A 23,209-nucleotide genomic window follows, 5' to 3' on the forward strand; every position below is an offset into this window, starting at 1 on the left:
CTTGTCACCACATGATAATGTCTGTATTTGATGTCTATAAGGTGAATATACCACCACATGATAACGTTTGTATTTGATGTGTATACCACCATATTAATTTGTCACCACATTGTAACAACTGTATTTGATTCTGTATGTCACCACACAAGGACTTGTATATTTGATCTTCTTTGTTCCAAGATAACCTCTGGAAGTTGGTTGTAATAGGTTAATGTACAGTAAAACACGTTTATAATGAACATTCTTACAGCGAATGCATGTTTCTAACATTTAGTAATTTTCGTTTCCTGTCAAGGTTCCTATAAGATGTCTGTAATATGTGTATAACAAACTGAATAAGGTGGTCCCCAAAGGTTCGTTATAACCATGGTTTACTGTATACCCAACCTATTGTACATGTAGCTTAATAATAACACAAACATAAGACTATGTAAGAAGTTTTAATTATAGTTTATTAAATAATACATAATGTAATAATAATGCACATATTAAGTTATGTATCACTGCAAAATGATTAAATACTATTAAAGCACCCTTCTCCTTCATCCTGACTCAGTAAATATCATCCTGACTCAGTAAATATAGTAAATAACTTTTAAAATAAAATGTGGCAGAAAAAACTATGATCTATGTCCTGGGCTGATGCAAAATATCTGTTGAAAAAGTTTCAATTTTCAGCAGCTAGATAATCTGAATTTAATACCAGCACATGCTGACTCCAGTTTTATCTAAAATCATTTTGAGTATCACTAAAAGTTGAAGTTTGTGTCAATGAAAAATTAGTAAGTATTATATATGTATTTAGAGCCTATGCTAAAATTGGTGAAACTAGAACTGTCGCCAGATCTAGAGTGGACAACTAATACCCCCCGCTGCACAAATTTAGTAATAACTACATTAATAGGGGACATATCAGAACCCTATATAGTTTATTCAATTCCCCTTTATGTCAGGGTTCTGTGCACCAAATTTTATCAAAATCTGTCAAGTAGTTTAGGAGGAGTTTGCAGGACAAAGTTGCATCTACAGATGGACAGACAGATGGATGGACGGACGGACGGATGGACAGATGGACAACCCGATTCCAGTAATAACCTATAACACAAAATTTGCCTTAAAACCAAATATTCAACATATATTTTTTCTGCTTTTCTTTTAATACAGATCAATTAATACCGTTATTAATGAAAGTTTAATACATCAGGAAGATATGCATGTTAATTGTTCTTAGCTATAGGTAATTTCTTCTATTATATATGTAAATAACTATGTATAAGTTAATTATTAAAAATTCAAACTATTAAATGTTATTTTATAGATCCAGACCAGTGCAAATACTGTTAATGTGGACATTTTCGTGAGGGGGAAATTTTGCTAATTATATGAAGGCCGCTTGATTGCGAAAATTTTCCTCGCACGTAATATTTTTTACATGTTTGTTCAATGGCTAAAAGCGTATCTATCGGGAAAATAACAACATTGTGAAAGTTACATGCATACCAATAGCGAAATTAAGCGGAAATATCCATGTAGTATACAGTATGCTTTTATTAGTAAAGATATGCTCTTAAAAATATGCTTCTTTATACAGTACATGCATGTAATCATGAGGAGAGGGCATATATAGGCTTTGTCTGCTGCCCGATCCAAAATTGAATCTCTTTGATTTAATAAAATATTTTTAAAATAAAAAATAAACCTACATATCAAATTTGAGCGTTTCCTTCAGTATTTCCTGAGAAATACCAATAAAAACTTCATAAATTGTTGAATTCAAAGAAGGCTGCCTGGCGGCATCTTATTTTTGATCAGACCCAATATGCAATGTGTACAACTAGACACCAAGAAGAATTTACATATGCAATATGAGAAAAATTCCTTCAGCATTATCTGAGAAATAGTGCTATGGCAAAATCCAAGATGGCTGCCAGTCTGCCATCTTGCATTGGTCAAAATACAAAATACAAAAAGGCACCAAGGGAAACCAATATACCCAATTTGAGAAAGATACCTGCAATACTTTCTGAGAAATAGCGATAATTGTCAAAATCCAAGATGGCTGCCAGTCGGCCATCTTGTTATCCAATCAGTCCTAAAATACAATATGCACAACTAGGCACCAAGGCAAACCTATATATGAAATTTGAGATAGATCTCTTATGTATTTTCTGAGAAATAGCTATAACAAGAATTGTTTAATATGGAGGGAAGGACAGAAGGAAGAACGGATGAACAGATCATGGACATTAGACAATATGAATCAGATAGGGACTAAAAAAATGTTGAATCTTGGAAAATCTATGTCAGCTTTTGAATAAACAGGAATGACCCTAAACACCCAGTCTATACAACAGAGACATGTTGGCAAAGAGAATACACCTTCTCTTCAAAATTGATAAGAAATTTTTTGTCACTGGACAACAACATTTTTCTTTAAGACCCTGCAAAAATTTCTTTCTAGCCCTGTAACTTTTCTTCTTGATATCTTGTTTAAAGTACAGATAACATTATCCACCCAGGCTTCATCCATTGTATAAATCAAATTTCTTCAGAAATAGTTTTACGTTTCTGTTGTACAATTTTTTAACCAACTGTGTTATTTTTAAGAAATTTGTCCTTGGCATTATTCTGAAATTAACCAAATGTAATTCTGGGTGAATTGTGACTATGTGAGCATTCATACTATTTGTATTTGCCGTATAATGTAACATAATATACATTTACAGTTTTGAACAAAGACCAAATGTACTATTCCCTTCTTCAATGGAATCCTCCTAAACATCCTTGAGCCACATTTCTTAATTGACCTCCCATTGATCACCCTAGTAGACTGCTCCTGAACAAAATCTTCAACTTCAGCAAAGGGTGGTGTCAGTCTTGGGAAGCTTGCAATGTTCATCCAGAAGCACTTCAAATCTGGCACACTTGTAAATAAATAATTAAATTATGTATAGGTATACTGATGTTGACAAAAGGGAGAGTTCAATTAAATATTTTTTATCCATAGTGGCTCATGAGCATTAAAAGGAAATACAATAAAGCATATTCTAAGCAACCTAATAACCAACAAGCACACAAAACATTTTTATAGTAATAACTAGCACTGCAAGCAAATGGTTAACTAATATCCCCGCTACCACTCATTTGGGAACATAGCAACCAAATGTTGTTTTAATCCATGGATAAAGTTCAATTATGTTCATTTTGACATTTCATTTGGTAACAATGACAACCAACTGACAGCCATTGTATTTGGCATCCTTTCAAAAACTCTGTGGCTTAATCGGACAATATCTTCATTTATATATGATTAACCAGAAGCCTCTCTTTTGTTTCTATGGTTTGATTTGGTTTATTAGACTTAATGTCTTATTAACAGCTATCAGGTAATGTAAGGACAGCCTCGCCTGTGTACAATGTGTTGTGTGTGTAAATGTCTGTATGTTTTGGGAGGCTGTGTATGTGATATATTTATATTGTGTTTCCAAGGTATCCATTGTTATTATTAAACCATGTGATGTGGTAATTAATAGACATCCATCTGTTTTTGATGCAAAGTCTAAAGTTATTGCCTATATTAGAAAACCTGTGTATATTGACTTGGTTACCTTGGCAATCAAAAGTTTGGGAAAATAAGTGTTCTTTTATATCTACACATTATTGTGAATTTACATCAGAATTGGTCCAGTTCAGGAGGAGTTGTACGGACAACGGCCTAGGCTATGCCCATTTACATGCAAGTCCTTTCCAAATTATCAATTAACATATAAATATACATTCTGCATAACAAGTTTTACCTGATATGTGTTGTGATACATGACTTTCCAATGTTTTTGTCACAAAATGCGTTATGATTCAATGATACATCCATACCAGCTTGAGCTACACCAATTAGGCTTTCTCAGAAACATGGTCTGTAACATGCTGTTACTGCTGTGTTCTAGTGACTTTCCTGATGGCATCCACAGGTAATGGAATTTGTATAAATACTTAACTTATAAATAAATTCAGTCAATTTAACTACAAGTATAGATAACTATCAACAAGAGGCCCAGAGGGCCTGTATCGCTCACCTGTTTTTTTTTTGTTTTTTTTTTTTTGAGTAATTCTGTAATTTAGTAATTAGTGATTCAAAAATCACAAAGACTCTTACAATTAGGAAAATAGCAAAATTGACTCCATGATTTGTTTAATTTTGAATCCCAACCATATAATGATGCTATAGATACCATACAAATATGCTATCCAATACATAGTTTCAGAGAGGAAGTAATTTTTATGAAAATAGTAGCCTTATTAACCTTTTTGGCCCCGCGCCTAAGGCCCCGGGGGTCAGCCCCATCATTTGTACAATTTTGAATCCTCACCTTAAGGATGCTACCATTGCACTATGAGTGCTATCCCATGCTTAGTTTCAGAGAAGAAGTCGTTTATATGGAAATAGCCAAATTGACCCCTTTTGGCCCCGCCCCTCAGGCCCCTGGGGGGTCAGCCCCATCGTTTGTACAATTTTGAATCCCCACCCTATGAGGATGCTACCATTGCATTATGAGTGCTATCCCATTCTTAGTTTCAGAGAAGAAGTCGTTTATATGGAAATAGCCAAATTAGCCCCTTTTGGCCCCACCCCTCAGGCCCCGCCCCTCAGGCTCCTGGGGGGTCAGCCCAATTTTTTGTACAATTTTCAGTCAGTAACCCATAAGAATGCTACCAGTAAAATTTTGTTGAATTCCGACCAACGGTTATGGAGAAGAAGTCGATTGTTGGCGGACGGACGGACGACGGACGCCACGGTATGGCATAAGCTCACCTTCGTCCTTCGGACCAGGTGAGCTAATAAATTAATGCATCTGGTCTAGTGAGATATTGACCTGGTAGTGATCAACAGACATATCTCAAATTTACCATATTGTAAAGTAACTTCACCTCTACTGATGTCTTTGGCTGTAGTGCCTTTTTCATTGAAGAGATCTGGTTAGCATGACGTCATGATCACGATCTGTAATGAGAGTAAAAATTGTCTAGCGATAAGTGAACACCACATTGCCACCTTATATTTAGGATATCTGTAATCCAATATCATATTCAAGTCAGCTGTTACACAAAAGACAGTTTTATTCTGAATAAAATATAATGAAATATCCTATTTCAGGAGTTTTTTTGTTATTTAATGAAAATATGAAATGATTGATATTATTATGTCATTTTATGAATTTTCAAGGAAGTTTGCTTCTAGAAGTATATAGGTTAGGTCTAATGATCAAGGCTCAGTTGTTCAAAAGGTGATTATTAATAAGATAATCATAGTTATGTATGTTTATAAAATAATCTGAGGGTTGATAAACACAATATATAACTTACATGTATATTGATTATTGCAATAGAAACAAATAAAGATGATAAGAATGACCTTTTTAAAAAAAAATGTTATTCATGGCAACAAGTAAGTCCCAAAATGGTGCACTAAAGAACTATTACTGTCGACGCGGGATTACTTCGAAAGGCACGGCTGCATTACTTCCTCGATATGTGGATGAACTAGTTACCTGTGCATCTATACACACGAGTGTGGTTAATTTATTCTGGGAATGCAGCGCTAGTTTTCATTGGTCGACGCATTTCTATAAACACGCCCATTTCCTCAAAAAATAAACTTCAGAAAAGAAATCAGTATTTAAAAATCAGTTTCAGTTACCGATACATATCTGACATACGCGACGTAAAGCAGAAAATTTGTAGGAAAAGCACACATTTTGCCGATTTACCTGAAAGACAAATTCTCTATTATCGTGAGCATTTATTTGTAACAAAAGCCATGCGTGTAGTCAAAGCCCCAAAACAGCACCGCTGATCGAGGCTTAGAATCTACAACGACGTCCGTAATTATTTACCGGAAGTAAACCACAGAATATCTAGTTAAGTATTAGTTCTTTGTTATATTTCGTAACTAAACATATGTTTTTTAATTCTAAATAGAGTCGGTTGCTTTTACGAAACTACTGCTGAAAATGTTTACATTCTGTTCGTAAAATTAGGTCACAATCGAACTGTCAGATTGTCTACCCCCCCGATCGCAGATAGTCTACGTCTACAGATACAGATTTAAACTGATGATAAGTATGTATCGTTTACGGTTACATTGTTAAAATATTACCAACAAGTGGATTGTTTTGGCTGGAGCTGAATATCCAGCGTTCTCGCTGACATGACACCCCGTAGGGCTAACTGGCTTGCCCAAACCAGCGTACGGCACATGTTTACAATATGTACATTGTTGGGGTGCTGTTTTTGTGCACAATATTTCAGCGCAAATAATTTTATTTATTACTTAAAATGTTCATTTGAATTCATTTTCTGTTGTAAAAGGCATTATAGTGATCATTTATTCAGTCTTTATTTCAAAAATCTTTGTGGCAATAATCAAAATACCGTCATTTATGAGGATCCCATTGTGCCGATTTGCCGACAAAAATCTTAATTTTACTTTGATCATTTGTTCGAACTGATTAACTAAAGATTTGTTTTCCTAAAAAAATGTGTGTTTGAACTATCCGTCGGTTCAAATTAATCGGGGCATTACAATACAGTATATATGTAAAGTTCTAACACCGAAACTGAGAGGCCATGTACTACGCCGTCACATCTCGGTGATCACTGAATTGAAGAGTTTTACATGAACAGTGTACGAGCTGTCAGTGTTGTTTATGGGGCGGGGCTTATGAAGTCAGACTCGACCAATCGCCATGCGCATGTTATCCCATTCAATTTGTGCCTCTAGTGATGAAAGGAACTTCCTCCGTCTGTCTGGTTAGTACTTCACATGTGCCTTTCGAAGTAATCCCATGTCGACAGTAAATTAAATGATGAAAAATTAAGATCCACTTTACTTCAATCTTAACTCAACAGACTGACAATGATAATCTTAACAAGAGGCCCATGGGCCTTAGCGGTCACCTGAGTTCAGACACAGAATGAAACAAAGACATGCATATAAACACTATAAATATATATTGGCCCATCAGGCCCTTGAAGTCAGTCAGTGATTTTATAAATTTTTAATCTATGAAGATTATTTGGTTCCATCAAATCTGTGAATTCAGGAGAAAGATTTTTGAAATGTTATCCATTTTGACCCCTTTTGGCCCCACCCCTCTCGCCCCTGGGAGTCGGCCAGGACCAATATGGATATGATGTTAAATGCTATCTCAGGCTAATAATTCTAACCAAGATTGACTTATTTCCTATTATGAAAACTAAGCAAATAATGTTCCTAAATGTGTTTTCCTATATAAACTATAGTAAATTTGACCCCCTCCCTAGGGGAAAATCTGAGATCCCAGGGCCATGAAATTCACAAATTTTTGTAAAGGGCCTTAAGACCTTCCAATCTATCAAGAGTATCTGGTTCCATCAAATCTGCGAATTCAAAAAGAAGATTTTTGAAATTACCATTTTGACCCCTTTTGGCTCCGCCCCTCTGGCCCCTGGCGGTCAGCCATGACCAGTATGGATATGATGTTAAAATGCTATTTCAGGCTAATAATTCTAACCCAGTTTGACTAATTTCCTATGAAAAATAGGCAAATAATGTTCATAAATGTGTTTTTCCTATATAAACTAAAGTAAACTTGACCCCCTCCCTAGGGGGAAACATGAGACCCCAGGGTCATATTATTCACAATTTTTGTAAAGGACTTTAAGACCTTTCCATCTATGCAGAGTATTTGATTCTACCAGTTCCAGAATTTCAGAAGAAGATTTTTGAAGTTTTAGCCTATTTGACCGGTTTTGGGACCGCCCCTAAGGCCCCTGGGGATCAGTCATGGAAAATTTGGTAATAAAATTCAATGGCCATCACATAGGGATAATTCTGACTACAATTGACTAATTTCCTATTATAATGACTAAATAATGCTCAAAAATGTGTTTTCCATATATAAACTTATATATAGTAAACTTAACCCCCTCCCTAGGGGGAAACCTGAGACCCAAGGGTCATATAATTCACAATTTTCATAAAACACCTTAAGACCTGTCCATCTATGAAGAGTATTTGATTCTACCATTTCCAGTATTTAAGAAGAAGATTTTTAAAGTTTTAGCCTATTTGCCCCTTTGGCCCCGCCCCTCTGCCCCGAGGGGGTTGACCAGGACCAATATAGATATGATATTAAAATGTTATCTCATGCTTATAATTCTAAACAAGTTTGACTCATTTCGTATTAAAATTGAGCAAAAAATGCTCATAAATGTGTTTTCACTATATAAACTATAGTAAACTTGACCCCCTCCCCAGGGGGAAACGTGAGACCCCAGGGTCATATAATTCACAATTTTGGTAAAGGACCTCAAGACCTTTCCATCTATGAAGAGTATGTGATTCTACCATTTCCAGAATTTCAGAAGAAGATTTTTGAAGATATAGCCTATTTGACCCCTTTTGACCCCGCCCCTAAGGCCCCTGGGGGTCAGTCATGGAAAATTGGTTAATAGGATTCAATGGCAATCTCATACTGATAATTCTGACAATATTTGACTCATTTCCTATTACAAATGATCAAATAATACTCAAAAATGTGTTTTCCCTATATAAACTATAGTAAACTTAACCCCCTCCCCAGGGGGAAACCTGAGACCCCAGGGTCATATAATTCACAATTTTTGTAAAGGACCTTATGACCTTTCTATCTATGAAAAGTATTTAATTCCATCACATCTGTGAGTGGAGAAGAAGATTTTTGAAATTTTAGTCAATTTTACCCCTTTTGGCCCCTCCCATAGCTCCCTGGGGGGTGGGGACCATATAATTCACAATTTTGATTGGCCTTATGCCTTAGAAGGTTTGTGCAAAATTTCATTGAAATTGCTTCGGCAGTTTTGGAGAAGAAGTCGAAAATGTAAATTGTTTACGGACATACGACGCACGACGGACGACGGACGACGCACGACGCACGACGACGGACAAAAGGCGATTAGAATAGGTCACTTGAGACTTCGTCTCAGGTGACCTAAAAAGGAAACACCAGTAGCCATGCCGGACTCCAACAAAATGAATGACTGTTCATTCACTTACTTGGTGCCTCTATAAACATATCTGCATCAGTTTACTTTGAATTCGTAAATTCTGTTTGTACAAATTAATTAATTTGGTTTACAGTAATCATACCTTAATCAAGAACTGACCAAGAGTTACCTACCAAACATCATTCATTGGTATGAAATCAGCCACGTTACTTTCTCCTTTCTCACCAGTCTCCTTGTCATCTTTGTCCTCCTCGTCATCCCCAGAATGTGTGATAAGTCCTCTAGTTGGAGCCGGTGGCTTCTTTCATTTTACCTGTAAAGTAACAAAGGAGTAGACTAACTAGAACTGTCACCAGAGTAAACAACTAATACTCCCTGTTGCACAAAATTAATAATAACTCCATTAATAGAGGAAATTGCAGAACCCAATATAGTTTTCTTATATCCCCTTTATATCAGGGTTTTATGTACCAAATTTAATCAAAATCTGCCAAGTAGTTTAGGAGGAGTTTGCCGAACAAAGCTCCAGTATACCCCATTAACTTCATTGCGGGTGGTATAATAAAAGGAGTCACAATGCTACAATAGTTATTCTGACTTAATTTTGTTAATCGCCTACACTTTTGACTGTTACCTTACTGTCCCCTACACTTTGACTTTTACCTTAAAGTGCACTATACTTTGACCTTAAACTTACCATGCCCTACACTTTGACCTTTACCTTGCCGTTCCCTACACTTTGACCTTTACTTTGCAGTTCCCTACACTTTGACCTTTACTTTGCAGTTCCCTACACTTTGACCTTTACTTTGCAGTTCCCTACACTTTGACCGTTACGTTACTTACCCCTATACTTTGACCTTAACCTTACCGTGCCCTACACTTTGACCTTAACCTTACAGTGCCCTACACTTTGACCTTTACTTTACTGTCCCCTACACTTTGACCTTTACCTTACAGTGCCCTACACTTTGACCTTTACTTTGCAGTTCCCTACACTTTGACCATTGGGCCGCGGTGGCCGAGTGGTTAAGATGTACCGACATATTACCATATGCCCTCCATCCTGGGTCGCGAGTTCGAATCCCATGTGGTGCAGTTGCCAGGTACTGACCGCTGGTTGGTGGTTTTTCTCCGGGTACTCCGGCTTTCCTCCACCAACAAACCTGGCACATCCTTAAATGACCCTGGCTGTTAATAGGACGTTAAACTAATCAAAACGTTGACTATTACCTTACTGTCCCCTACACTATACTTCGACCTTAACCTTACTGTCCCCTACACTATACTTTGACCTTAACCTTACCGTGCCCTACACTTTGACCTTAACCTTACAGTGCCCTACACTTTTACCTTAACCTTACCATGCCCTACACTTTGACATTTAATTTACTGTCCCCTACACTTTGACCTTTACCTTCAAGTGCACTACACTTTGATCTTTACCTTGCAGTGCCCTACACTTTGACCTTTACCTTGCAGTTCCCTACACTTTGACCTTTACCTTACTGTCCCCTACACTTTGAACTTTACCTTACTGTCCCCTTCACTTTGACCTTAACTTACTGTCCCTTACACTTTGACCTTTACCTCACAGAGCCATAAACTTTGACTTATACCTTAAAGTGCCCTACACTTTGACCTTTACCTTGCAGTTCCCTACACTTTGACTATAACGTTACTGTCCCCTACACTATACTTTGACCATAACCTTACCGTGCCCTACACTTTGACCTTAACCTTAGAGTGCCCTACACTTTTACCTTAACCTTACCATGCCCTACACTTTGACATTTAACTAACTGTCCCCTACACTTTGACCTTTACCTTCAAGTGCACTACACTTTGATCTTTACCTTGCAGTGCCCTACACTTTGACCTTTACCTTGCAGTTCCCTACACTTTGACCACTACCTTACTGTCCCCTACACTTTGACCTTTACCTTACTGTCCCCTACACTTTGAACTTTACCTTACTGTCCCCTTCACTTTGACCTTAACTTACTGTCCCTTACACTTTGACCTTTACCTCACAGAGCCATAAACTTTGACTTATACCTTAAAGTGCCCTACACTTTGACCTTTACCTTGCAGTTCCCTACACTTTGACTATAACGTTACTGTCCCCTACACTTTACTTTGACCTAAACCTTACCGTGCCCTACACTTTGACCTTAACCTTACAGTGCCCTACACTTTGATGGTTACCTTACTGTCCCCTACATTTTGACCTTTACCTTGCAGTTCCGTACACTTTGACCTTAACCTTGCAGTTCCATACACTTTGACCATTACCTTACTGTCCCCTACACTTTGACCTTTACCTTACAGTCTCCTTCACTTTGACCTTTACCTTACAGTCTCCTTCGCTTTGACCTTTACCTTACAGTCCCCTACTCTTTGACCTTTACCTTAGAGTCCCCTACTCTTTGACCTTTATCTTACAGTCTCCTTCACTTTGACCTTTACCTTACTGTCTCCTAGACAACTGATGAGAGCTGGACCGATGACATTGATGTGATGTTTACAGTGTGGTTCCATATTTTTGGCCGAAGTTTAACAAATGGCTATTGTCATGTTCACCTGCAAACAAAGAGATATACACTTCAATGTGATTTTTGCTGGGAATAGAATTGTATTTTCTTTCCACAAAATACATTTTCTAGCCATTTAAATGTTCAAAATTTACAAAATTTAATTTTATAAAGTGTATCTAACAGAAACACATTATCAGGCTTAATTTACTTACAACAACTAGAACTGTCGCCAGAGTGGACGACTAATACACCCTGCTACACAAATTTAGTAATAACTCCATTAACAGGGGACATTGCAGAACCCTATATAGTTTGCTCAACTCCCCTAAATGTCAGGATTCTGGGTATCAAAGGACTATGTATGGTTTGGGCCCTTTTTGGCCCCCAAATCCATCAAATTTTCAAACCTGTTCATTTGTTGTATTCTAAATATTTAGTATATCCCTAATTCATCTATGATGACTGTTTTCTAATTTTGCAGATGAAGTTACCATGGTAACCATTAATTATGCAAATGTGGAAATTTTGACAATTTTTGCTATTTTCTATAGGTATCTAATTTTGCAGCTTCAGTTGCAATGGTAACCACTCAAAATATGCATAAATTATGAAAATGTGGAAATTATTGACAATTTTTGCGATTTTTTATAGGTTAAATTGTTGTTTTAGAAACCATAGAGCGCATCCTTGAACAAACTTTATACTTCTCCTAAAGTATAGGAAGTGCAGACATATTCTCAGTCAATATTAAGTTTGTTCGAGGATGCTCGATAGTTTCATAGACAAAAACTGTCTATACAATTAAGTTAGGGATATACTAAATATGAAAACTACAACAATTTAGATACCAAATAACAGAAGATACTGGTGTCCTTCTTCATCCACACCCCTCATGAAGATCGTTCTGCTGCCTTAGCATAGCACTGCACTGCTGTCCTTCTGGTCCTGCCCAACAACCCTAAAGCAGATAGCAACGATTTAATAATGATTTGCATAATCATTACTTGCTCCATTAGCAGTAATAGGCACCGATCGTAGCTCTAAAGACGACACTATTATCTGTCTAAAAGTCTTTTGAGCTACAATATTGCAGCTACATCCGGCTAGGTCCTGGACGGTACATTTTCACCTTTCCTCAATCCTGTTAAGTAACATTTCATGATTATAATCAGATTCACAATGTAGCCTACAGTAGGTCCACTCTGATGTGAAAAAAATTATAGTTAAGATTAGTAACGTTATTAAAGGGAAAACAAGTACCGTATTTCACCGCAAATAAGACCCCCTTCCCAGAGAAGAAATAAAGGTCAAAAGTGGTGGGGGGTCTTATTTGCGGACAACCCGCCTGATAACATCGATCTATGAGGTCGCCATCTTGGATTTTTTAATGTCCTGTCATCGTTGTAACAGTCGTATGACAGATGGGTTATAGCAAGATGTTCAAGTATTTATAATAATAATGAAGACGTATGAGTAAAATTAAATCAAATATTATGACAAATTAAAATTTAATTTGTTAAACAATATTAGGGCAGTTGTAAGTCTGAAAGGAAACGCACATTTTTGCAAGAGTCACGCGGACATTCACCAATGAATCAAATCGAAGAAACAGCATCATAAGCAATGTCATTTTAATCTAGAAGTTTTAATAATCGTTATTTTAAAATATTCAAATTCGGTGATTGTTTACGATCACAACTACATCTCCGTCTTAGTAAACACGTGAATCAATCGCCGTGAATCGGAAGGACGATCGCCGTTCAGACTCAGGCCTATTTAAAATTCACTGCAAACGTTTACATATCAAATTTGTTCATAGACAGAAGAATTTACGTACATTTGTCTCAGTCAAATGAGCAAACGATCGTGATTTAACTTCAACGTGCCGACATGCACTGATGCAGTTGTTTGTAACATCGTACACACATGTGTAGGAAAATGGCGCCGGGTTGAAGCCATACTTTCACATTTTCACACCGGGTCGTGTTTGGGAATTTGATCGGTATTGCTATTGATACGACGATAGTTTCTGATAATATTTCAGATATTAATCCAAGTATTAACTGCATTAAAACATCGTAGCAAGTATTTTTGTATCCAGAGTAAAATACGAAACTTTGCGGCTAATCATATCATACTGACTGCGTAAACAAAACATGGCGGCCGAAAAGTAAAGCATGGTTTCTCCAACTGATCGTGAACTACAGGTACGTTACGTTCACAAATAAACATATTTGAAACTGTAAATGCCTTAAGTAGATGTTTTAGGTAATGATTGTATAAAGTTAGAATCCACGAGTGCAGAAACGATCTGCATCAATGACGAATATCTTTGCCGATGCATGTAAAAAATGACAAGCCGTACAAACACTAAAACGTGTTGAAGTGTTCATGGAAACAAATATCGGCGTATTTTGTTGAAAATAGCCTCCGATTAAATATAAGCACTGTTCACATTTCGTAGTTATTGATAATTAAATCAAATCACCCGTGAATTAACTTGAATTAAATGACAAAAATAACAAGCACACAAACAGTTCTTTACTACGTGATTTTTCTATGCCGATAAAATAAACAAAAAAAGTTCCGATACAAAGTCATTTTGGTGATATTTTTAGCCCACCATCATCAGATGGTGGGCTATTCAAATCGCCTTTCGTCCGTGGTCCGTCGTCCGTCCGTCCTTCCGTCCGTCCGTCCGTCCGTCCGTCCGTCCGTCCGTCCGTCCGTTAACAATTCTTGTTACCGCTATTTCTCTAAAAGTACTGAAGGGATCTTTCTCAAATTTCATATGTAGGTTCCCCTAGGACCCTAGTTGTGCATATTGTATTTTGGGACTGATCGGTAAACAAGATGGCCGCCAGGCAGCCATCTTGGATTTTGATAGTTAAAGTTTGTTACCGCTATTTCTCAGAAAGTACTGAAGGGATCTTTCTCAAATTTCATATGTAGGTTCCCCTAGGGCCCTAGTTGTGCATATTGCATTTTGGGACTGATCGGTCAACAAGATGGCCGACCAGCCGCCATCTTGGATTTTGATAGTTAAATTTTGTTACCCCTAATTCTCAGAAAGTACTGAAGGGATCTTTCTCAAATTTCATATGTAGGTTCCCCTAGGACCCTAGTAGTGTGCATATTGCATTTTGGGACTGATCGGTCAACAAGATGGCCGCCAGGTAGCCATCTTGGATTTTGATGGTTAAAGTTTGTTACCGCTATTTCTCAGAAAGTACTGAAGGGATCTTTCTCAAATTTCATATGTAGGTTCCCCTAGGACCCTAGTTGTGCATATTGTATTTTGGGACTGATCGGTCAACAAGATGGCCGCCAGGCAGCCATCTTGGATTTTGATAGTTAAAGTTTGTTACCGCTATTTCTCATAAAGTATTGAAGGGATCTTTCTCAAATTTCATATGTAGGTTCCCGTAGGACCCTAGTTGTGCATATTGCATTTTGGGACTGATCGGTCAACAAGATGGCCGACCAGCCGCCATCTTGGATTTTGATAGTTAAAGTTTGTTACCGCTAATTCTCAGAAAGTACTGAAGGGATCTTTCTCAAATTTCATATGTAGGTTCCCCTAGGACCCCAGTTGTGCATATTGCATTTTGGGACTGATCGGTCAACAAAATGGCCGACCGGTAGCCATCTTGGATTTTGATAGTTAAAGTTTGTTACCGCTATTTCTCAGAAAGTATTGAAGGGATTGTTCTCAAATTTCATATGTAGGTTCCTCTAGGACCCTAGTTCTGCATATTACATTTTGGGACTGATCGGTCAACAAGATGGCCGCCAGGTAGCCATCTTGGATTTTGATAGTTAAAGTTTGTAACCGCTATTTCTCAGAAAGCACTGAAGGGATCTTTCTCAAATTTCATATGTAGGTTCCCCTAGGGCCCTAGTTGTGCATATTGCATTTTGGGACTGATCGGTCAACAAGATGGCCGACAAGCCGCCATCTTGGATTTTGATAGTTAAATTTTGTTACCCCTAATTCTCAGAAAGTACTGAAGGGATCTTTCTCAAATTTCATATGTAGGTTCCCCTAGGACCCTAGTAGTGCATATTGCATTTTGGGACTGATCGGTCAACAAGATGGCCGCCAGGTAGCCATCTTGGATTTTGATGGTTAAAGTTTGTTACCGCTATTTCTCAGAAAGCACTGAAGGGATCTTTCTCAAATTTCATATGTAGGTTCCCCTAGGACCCTAGTTGTGCATATTGTATTTTGGGACTGATCGGTCAACAAGATGGCCGCCAGGCAGCCATCTTGGATTTTGATAGTTAAAGTTTGTTACCGCTATTTCTCATAAAGTATTGAAGGGATCTTTCTCAAATTTCATATGTAGGTTCCCGTAGGACCCTAGTTGTGCATATTGCATTTTGGGACTGATCGGTCAACAAGATGGCCGACCAGCCGCCATCTTGGATTTTGATAGTTAAAGTTTGTTACCGCTAATTCTCAGAAAGTACTGAAGGGATCTTTCTCAAATTTCATATGTAGGTTCCCCTAGGACCCCAGTTGTGCATATTGCATTTTGGGACTGATCGGTCAACAAAATGGCCGACCGGTAGCCATCTTGGATTTTGATAGTTAAAGTTTGTTACCGCTATTTCTCAGAAAGTATTGAAGGGATTGTTCTCAAATTTCATATGTAGGTTCCTCTAGGACCCTAGTTCTGCATATTACATTTTGGGACTGATCGGTCAACAAGATGGCCGCCAGGTAGCCATCTTGGATTTTGATAGTTAAAGTTTGTAACCGCTATTTCTCAGAAAGCACTGAAGGGATCTTTCTCAAATTTCATATGTAGGTGTCCTAGGACCCCAGTTGTGCGTATTGCATTTTGGGACTGATCGGTCAACAAAATGGCCGACCGGTAGCCTTCTTGGATTTTGATAGTTAAAGTTTGTTACGGCTAATTCTCAGAAAGTACTGAAGGGATCTTTCTCAAATTTCATATGTAGGTTCCCCTAGGACCCTAGTAGTGCATGTTGCATTTTGGGACTGATCGGTCAACAAGACGGCCGCCAGGTAGCCATCTTGGATTTTAATAGTTAAAGTTTGTTACCGCTATTTCTCAGAAAGCACTGAAGGGATCTTTCTCAAATTTCATATGTAGGTTCCCCTAGGACCCTAGTTGTGCATATTGTATTTTGGGACTGATCGGTCAACAAAATGGCCGACCGGTAGCCATCTTGGATTTTGATAGTTAAAGTTTGTTACCGCTATTTCTCAGAAAGTATTGAAGGGATCTTTCTCAAATTTCATATGTAGGTTCCCGTAGGACCCTAGTTGTGCATATTGCATTTTGGGACTGATCGGTCAACAAGATGGCCGACCAGCCGCCATCTTGGATTTTGATAGTTAAAGTTTGTTACCGCTAATTCTCAGAAAGTACTGAAGGGATCTTTTCTCAAATTTCATATGTAGGTTCCCCTAGGACCCCAGTTGTGCATATTGCATTTTGGGACTGATCGGTCAACAAGATGGCCGACCGGTAGCCATCTTGGATTTTGATAGTTAAAGTTTGTTACCGCTATTTCTCAGAAAGTATTGAAGGGATTGTTCTCAAATTTCATATGTAGGTTCTTCTAGGACCCTAGTTCTGCATATTACATTTTGGGACTGATCGGTCAACAAGATGGCCGACCAGCAGCCATCTTGGATTTTGATAGTTAAAGTTTGTTATGGCTATTTCTCAGAAAGTATTGAAGGGATTGTTCTCAAATTTCATATGTAGGTTCCCCTAGGACCCTAGTAGTGCATATTGCATTTTGGGACTGATCAGTCAACAAGATGGCCGCCAGGTAGCCATCTTGGATTTTGATAGTTAAAGTTTGTTACCGCTATTTCTCAGAAAGCACTGAAGGGATCTTTCTCAAATTTCATATGTAGGTTTCCCTAGGACCCCAGTTGTGCATATTGCATTTTGGGACTGATCAGTCAACAAGATGGCCGCCAGGTAGCCATCTTGGATTTTGATAGTTAAAGTTTGTTACCGCTATTTCTCAGAAAGCACTGAAGGGATCTTTCTCAAATTTCATATGTAGGTTCCCCTAGGACCCCAGTTGTGCATATTGCATTTTGGGACTGATCGGTCAACAAAATGGCCGACCGGTAGCCATCTTGGATTTTGATAGTTAAAATTTGTTACCACTATTTCTCAGAAAGTATTGAAGGGATTGTTCTCAAATATCATATGTAGGTTCCTCTAGGACCCTAGTTCTGCCTATTGCATTTTGCGACCACCATCTTGGATTTTGATAGTTTAAAGTTTGAAAAGCAGAAAAAAGAAGTGTAAGTTTGAAAAGCAGAGAAAAGATCCCTCTTTCATTTGTCAGACATAGATCAATTTTTGGTGGGCGCCAAGATCCCTCTGGGATCTCTTGTTAATTACTCCATTGTTCAAATCCATCATCCAGTAAACTGAAAAATAGGTGGGGGGTCTTATTTGCAGACATCCCCCCTAAGTCTGAAAATGTGTCAAAATAGGTGGGGGGTCTTATTTGCGGGAGGGGTCTTATTTGCGGTGAAATACGGTATACTTGTATTTCAAGAATCGTTTGAGACATTCCCCATTCAAGGGCAGCCATATTTGTTTTACATTCCGGCGCGCTCATTGACCCCTATATAAAGCGTGTGAATTGACACACGTGCGCTCATGATCAGTCTATACATGTACATATACACCTAGCAGTTGTCCACTGTGTATCACCTACTAATACGTAAACAAAGTCATTATCTATAATTCTGTATAGGGCTTGTTTTAGCAAAAAACATGTCAACTCCTCTAAGCTTTTATTTAGATGTTTGTCAAAATCAAAATTTCACACATTGTCAAGTGAATAGAAATCCAAATAATAATCTGTCCACATATACACTCAATTGACCATGTGCACGTGACTACTTGTCCCGAACGAGCGACAACTTAGCTACCAATTACACACACGTGTCAATGTACGTGTAAAACCTATAAATAGTGTATATTGAAGTGTTATATTTAAGCATTGAAGTCACTATCTTTTAATTTCATCAGGATATGAAAGAAATTGTGTTTGCAAACTGTGTGAATCCGCGTAGCGGATTCTCAAAAATGTTCGCAAACAAAATTTATTGAGAAAGTTTTATGGTGCCGGGCCCACGATAACTTTTGTGCAGTACTATTGTTTCTATTAGTGATGGAATGACGTCAAAAGATGATATCTTGTGCTAACGTCATTTCAGCAGGAAGATTACAAAGAGTGACATTCTATCACCACTGGAGATGCTAGTCCCGCACAAACGTTATCGGGTAACACGTGGGTTATCGGGTATCACGTGCGTTATCAGGTATCACGTGGTACGTGAATATGGCCCATTTGGGATCTAGCTGACAACGCATTCATGTATTACTTCACTATATATATAATTAAACCTTGTCATGTGCGTGCAATGTTTATTTTCAGTTTGACATTGTTATTTGCAATATAGGGGAATTTGTACCTGAGATAAGATATGTTTAGAATGACGCACGTTAGCTCTGGCCCTGACACCAGACTTAGACATTATGACAGATAGATGTCTGGCGTAGGGCCAGAGCGCAGTAGTACTCGAAAACCTGGAATAAGCCCATCTCCGATTCAGACTGCTTACAAAACATTACCGCCGAGAAGCGTCCATTTCCTTCGTCTTTTCAACAAATGAATATTTTTTCTATCCATATCAATCCATTTTACCATGCATGCATCTCATATCATCTCAATACAGTAGCTTTGCATAATATGAGAAAATGGCGACGGCGAGGAGGGAAATTTCAAACTGCGGAAAAGAAGCTACTGTATTGAGATAATATGAGGTGCATGCGTGGTAAAATGGATTGGTATGGGTAGAAAAAATATTCATTTGTTGAAAAGACCAAAGTAAGGGACGCTTCTCGGCGGTAATGTTTACAAAACTGGCTGAATCGGAGATGACCAGACCCGATACCAAACGGTGTCGGCTTATTCCAGGTTTTCGAGTACTACTGCACTCTGGCCCTACGCCAGACATCTATCTGCCATATAATTAAATGTCCAAGTCTGGTGTCGGGCCAGTCTCTCGGGCTAGACGCACGTGTGTCAAGTCCCACGCTTTATATAGTGGGTTGGCCAGTGAAGGTAACTAATTTAAGCAGAGCAAAAAGAAAAATGGCTGCCACTACCTTGGATAGGACACTGGCTCAGAAATAATTTTCGAAAAGCATTTCATGAATCATTTTATATTTTTTTAATTTCAAATGCTTGGTTTTTAACTTGCATGGCTTACATAGACATGAGACCTACTTGGTATACATGTAGCAGTGTCATTAAACATTGATATTCAACATCTTTCATATTTTGAGGAAAACAACAGTATAGAGACAGGTACATTTGTACTTGTCCCTTAACTGTACAGTACATCGCAGGGATTTCGAAATACTGTTTCATTCGCTTACCTCTGTTCAACGACTTAACGCTTGGCTAGCTGTTGATACAGGCATGGCTTCTGGCATTACGTAAGACGTTATGATGCTATCCTCAGTCTAGGCATAATACGAAGCGTAGGCAATATGGCGGCGATCGATGTTATTCAAAACCGGAAGCGGGTACTGTAGTTTTTTGATTGGTCCACCAATCAGATACAGTCTCTCAAATACTCATTTAAATACTTTTACAAATATGGTCATCCGTGGTTTGGGACCATCGTCCCTCTGATAATGTACGCGTGCCTTCAAACATCAAAGTTAATTCTATCTCTCTATAATGTACGCGTGCCTTCAAACATCAAAGTTAATTCTATCTCTTTATAATGTACGCGTGCCTCCAAACATCAAAGTTATTAATTCTATCTCTTTATAATGTACGCGTGCCTCAAACATCAAAGTTAAATCTCTTATAATGTACGCGTGCCTCAAACATCAAAGTTAATTCTATCTCTTTATAATGTACGCGTGCCTCCCAAACATCAAAGTTAATTCTATCTCTCTATAATGTACGCGTGCCTTCAAACATCAAAGTTAATTCTATCTCTTTATAATGTACGCGTGCCTTCAAACATCAAAGTTAATTCTATCTCTTTATAATGTACGCGTGCCTTCAAACATCAAAGTTAATTCCATCTCTTTATAATGTACGCGTGCCTTCAAACATCAAAGTTAATTCTATCTCTTTATAATGTACGCGTGCCTTCAAACATCAAAGTTAATTCTATCTCTTTATAATGTACGCGTGCCTTCAAACATCAAAGTTAATTCTATCTCTTTATAATGTACGCGTGCCTTCAAACATCAAAGTTAATTCTATCTCTTTATAATGTACGCGTGCCTTCAAACATCAAAGTTAATTCTATCTCTTTATAATGTACGCGTGCCTCCAAACATCAAAGTTAATTCTATCTCTTTATAATGTACGCGTGCCTCCAAACATCAAAGTTAATTCTATCTCTTTATAATGTACGCGTGCCTCCAAACATCAAAGTTAATTCTATCTCTTCATAATGTACGCGTGCCTCCAAACATCAAAGTTAATTCTATCTCTTTATAATGTACGCGTGCCTCCAAACATCAAAGTTAATTCTATCTCTTTATAATGTACGCGTGCCTCCAAACATCAAAGTTAATTCTATCTCTTTATAATGTACGCGTGCCTCCAAACATCAAAGTTAATTCTATCTCTCTATAATGTACGCGTGCCTTCAAACATCAAAGTTAATTCTATCTCTTTATAATGTACGCGTGCCTTCAAACATCAAAGTTAATTCTATCTCTTTATAATGTACGCGTGCCTCCAAACATCAAAGTTAATTCTATCTCTTTATAATGTACGCGTGCCTCCAAACATCAAAGTTAATTCTATCTCTTTATAATGTACGCGTGCCTCCAAACATCAAAGTTAATTCTATCTCTTTATAATGTACGCGTGCCTCAAACATCAAAGTTAATTCTATCTCTTTATAATGTACGCGTGCCTTCAAAATCAAAGTTAATTCTATCTCTTTATAATGTACGCGTGCCTCCAAACATCAAAGTTAATTCTATCTCTTTATAATGTACGCGTGCCTCCAAACATCAAAGTTAATTCTATCTCTTTATAATGTACGCGTGCCTTCAAACATCAAAGTTAATTCTATCTCTTTATAATGTACGCGTGCCTCCAAACATCAAAGTTAATTCTATCTCTTTATAATGTACGCGTGCCTTCAAACATCAAAGTTAATTCTATCTCTTTATAATGTACGCGTGCCTTCAAACATCAAAGTTAATTCTATCTCTTTATAATGTACGCGTGCCTTCAAACATCAAAGTTAATTCTATCTCTTTATAATGTACGCGTGCCTCCAAACATCAAAGTTAATTCTATCTCTTTATAATGTACGCGTGCCTCCAAACATCAAAGTTAATTCTATCTCTTTATAATGTACGCGTGCCTCCAAACATCAAAGTTAATTCTATCTCTTTATAATGTACGCGTGCCTCCAAACATCAAAGTTAATTCTATCTCTTTATAATGTACGCGTGCCTTCAAACATCAAAGTTAATTCTATCTCTTTATAATGTACGCGTGCCTCCAAACATCAAAGTTAATTCTATCTCTTTATAATGTACGCGTGCCTTCAAACATCAAAGTTAATTCTATCTCTTTATAATGTACGCGTGCCTCCAAACATCAAAGTTAATTCTATCTCTTTATAATGTACGCGTGCCTTCAAACATCAAAGTTAATTCTATCTCTTTATAATGTACGCGTGCCTCCAAACATCAAAGTTAATTCTATCTCTTTATAATGTACGCGTGCCTCCAAACATCAAAGTTAATTCCATCTCTTTATAATGTACGCGTGCCTTCAAACATCAAAGTTAATTCTATCTCTTTATAATGTACGCGTGCCTCCAAACATCAAAGTTAATTCTATCTCTTTATAATGTACGCGTGCCTTCCAAACATCAAAGTTAATTCTATCTCTTTATAATGTACGCGTGCCTTCAAACATCAAAGTTAATTCTATCTCTTTATAATGTACGCGTGCCTTCAAACATCAAAGTTAATTCTATCTCTTTATAATGTACGCGCGTGCCTCTCAAACATCAAAGTTAATTCTATCTCTTTATAATGTACGCGTGCCTCCAAACATCAAAGTTAATTCTATCTCTTTATAATGTACGCGTGCCTCCAAACATCAAAGTTAATTCTATCTCTATATAATGTACGCGTGCCTTCAAACATCAAAGTTAATTCTATCTCTTTATAATGTACGCGTGCCTCCAAACATCAAAGTTAATTCTATCTCTTTATAATGTACGCGTGCCTCCAAACATCAAAGTTAATTCTATCTCTTTATAATGTACGCGTGCCTCCAAACATCAAAGTTAATTCTATCTCTTTATAATGTACGCGTGCCTTCAAACATCAAAGTTAATTCTATCTCTTTATAATGTACGCGTGCCTCCAAACATCAAAGTTAATTCTATCTCTTTATAATGTACGCGTGCCTCCAAACATCAAAGTTAATTCTATCTCTTTATAATGTACGCGTGCCTCCAAACATCAAAGTTAATTCTATCTCTTTATAATGTACGCGTGCCTTCAAACATCAAAGTTAATTCTATCTCTTTATAATGTACGCGTGCCTCCAAACATCAAAGTTAATTC

General features: G+C 37.5%; 1 long non-coding RNA gene across 2 annotated transcripts; it reads right to left on the bottom strand.

The window, feature by feature from the left end:
* Positions 1-426: 426 nt before the first annotated feature.
* On the bottom strand, positions 427-20,155 carry LOC138312161 (uncharacterized). 2 transcript variants are annotated; one of them, XR_011206874.1, is made up of 6 exons: positions 20,018-20,155; positions 12,410-12,519; positions 11,494-11,607; positions 9,198-9,337; positions 4,927-4,999; positions 427-2,924 (listed from the first exon to the last, which is right to left on the bottom strand). It is a non-coding gene; the product is annotated as an uncharacterized lncRNA (long non-coding RNA). The 2 variants fall into 2 exon arrangements; XR_011206873.1 differs by lacking the exon at positions 20,018-20,155 and adding an exon at positions 13,399-14,172.
* Between the last annotated feature and the right edge of the window lie 3,054 nt (positions 20,156-23,209).

This window comes from Argopecten irradians, unplaced genomic scaffold, assembly GCF_041381155.1.
Source record: "Argopecten irradians isolate NY unplaced genomic scaffold, Ai_NY scaffold_0228, whole genome shotgun sequence".
Lineage (NCBI taxonomy): Eukaryota > Metazoa > Mollusca > Bivalvia > Pectinida > Pectinidae > Argopecten > Argopecten irradians.